At 39.8% G+C, this 2284-nt stretch overlaps 1 non-coding gene across 1 annotated transcript; it reads right to left on the reverse strand.

The window, feature by feature from the left end:
- Nucleotides 1–1074: 1074 nt before the first annotated feature.
- Nucleotides 1075–1238, reverse strand: LOC142451914 (U1 spliceosomal RNA). The gene has a single exon (XR_012785019.1). It is a non-coding gene; the product is annotated as a U1 spliceosomal RNA (small nuclear RNA).
- Between the last annotated feature and the right edge of the window lie 1046 nt (nt 1239–2284).

The raw sequence follows: 2284 nt of genomic DNA on the forward strand, positions 1-2284 counted from the left end.
TGAGTTTGTGTTTTATCGAGGAAGTTACTATGCTCTCTGGTGTAGATCGTTCACAGCTGCTCAATCTGTACTCTGACCTGTGCTCTTGAACTTCATCCATTGTCTTTGTTTTGAATGGGATCTGGGACTCAATTTGCTCCTCTTCTGATATTACACTGTCCCCCTCGCTTTTGTTGCCTTTCCCTGGGAGAATGTGGTGCGCATCTTCTTTTCAGCCTTTCTGAATTCATTTCTCCTAGATGTGTCCCTTCTCTATAGCGGAAGGCAGAGGAGTTTTGTGAATCTTCTGAATGTTTTAAAATAGATGACAGCCCATTTTCATTCCCATGGATGTGACTGAGATGTCTGAGTTCAAACCCGACCCATCATTCTGTTATACTTGTTATCTTGTATTTACTATGTTTCCTTTTCTACATGTTGTCAGACGATCTTTTTTTAAAAAAAAATGTCCTGCTATTTAGACTTGTTTATATTTTGTTCTGTTGTTACAATTTTTACTGAAAGTTTTTATAATATCCATTTTTCCTTTAAAATATATATTTTAAATTTTCTATACAATCTATGTTGTGTTGTGGTGACTTTTTCTTCTCTTTCCTTTTTAAATCATTTTATTGGGGGCTGTGTGTGTGGGGTGAGCATTCAGGGACTAGAGGAATGATGTGTTTTTGTCAGTGCTGTACTGCACCCTGTTTGCTGTTCTGCAGTCTCAGGTTGTCATCTACAGCAGCTTCATTTGATTCCTCGGTTCTTTGTCGTAGAGGAATGGCATGGGGTGTGTGATGAAGTCCTTGGGCTCCTCCTGATGTTCCAATGATTAATGGACAGTTTGGTTGTTTCTTCTTATGTTGAGTTCTGCCACATCAGCAAATGAAGATCCGCACAGCTTTGTTCCATCTATAGCAGTAGCTCAACTCTACTTTGAAGAGGCAGCTCTTCCTTTGCTGTATCTTGAGTATCTTCCAACTGGAGGAGCTCATCTTCCAACACTATATTAGACTATGTTCTGATACCATTCATAAGGGGTTTCACTGGCCAATTATTTTTCTCTTTTTTTCCCTCTATTTTTTTTAAATGAAGAGGAGAGCACAAATGCATTCCCCCGCTGCCATAAATTATGCAGTTGAGTTTCCCACATTTGTGGAAATTGCAGGGGTCAGCACATCCGGAGTGTAATGGATGAGCCTTGCCCTGGGAAAACCACCTTTGTGGTCACGGTATCTCCCCTGCCAGGTAAGTATTCACTGACCAATTTTTTAGAAGCAGTTCATCTGCTATTTCTTCCTAGTATGTCTTAGTCTGGAAGTTCTGCTGAAACCTGGCGATCCTGCTGGCATTTGAAAGACCAGTGGTTTAGAGTGGTAGATAGGAGTCTGTGGCTAACACATTATGGTATCTTGGGAGTGGCATACTAGAGAAACAAATCATAAAGATGGAGAATAGGTGTTTGTTTGACCTCTCCCTCATGGTAGAGTTCCTTCATTGGCTAGCCAGAAGTCAGAAATATCCTTGCAGTTTACTGAGTTGTTTTCTGGAAAGAATATGGGAAGTTAAAGCTTTGATTATTTTGTTTGGTTGTATTCTTTGGTTATACCTGTGTGAAATGGTAAAAATGAATGTTGTTAATGTATATTTTGAGCGCAGGGGTAGAAATCGCCGTTTGAATTTCTCAGAAGCCATGCTACTTAAGGAAAGTGGCTGACAGAAGGTCAAAAGGGCTGACAGAAAGCCTGGATCTGTTTTGATGCTCTCAGAGGTCTAATACCATATTTTTGTATCAATAGAACAAGTAGTTTAGATAAGGATTTAGATAAGCTAAATAGGAGCTGAACTTGATTCTTTTAAGAATTGAATTTAGTCTCTGATTCTACTTTGTTTATACTGATTTCCTCTGTTTATTTTTTAATCATTTTTAGGGACTCATACAACTCTTATCATACATCAATTGTGTAAAGCACTTTTGTACATTCATTGTCCTCATCATTCTCAAAACATTTGCTCTCCACCTAAGCCCCTAGCACCAGCTCCTCATTTTTCCCATCCTCCCAGTTCCCTCCTCCCTCATGAACCCTTGATAATTTATAAATTATTATTTTGTCATAATCTTGCCCTTTCTGACATCTCCCTTCACCCAACCTTCTGTTGTCTGTCCCACAGGAAGGAGGTCACATGTAGATCCTTATAATCGATTTCCCCTTTCCAACCTACTTTCCCTCTACCATCCCAGAATTGCCACACCCACCACTGGTCCTGAAGGGAACCATTCACCCTGGATTCCCTGTGTTTC

Source organism: Tenrec ecaudatus, chromosome 6 (assembly GCF_050624435.1).
Source record: "Tenrec ecaudatus isolate mTenEca1 chromosome 6, mTenEca1.hap1, whole genome shotgun sequence".
Classification (NCBI taxonomy): Eukaryota; Metazoa; Chordata; class Mammalia; order Afrosoricida; family Tenrecidae; genus Tenrec; species Tenrec ecaudatus.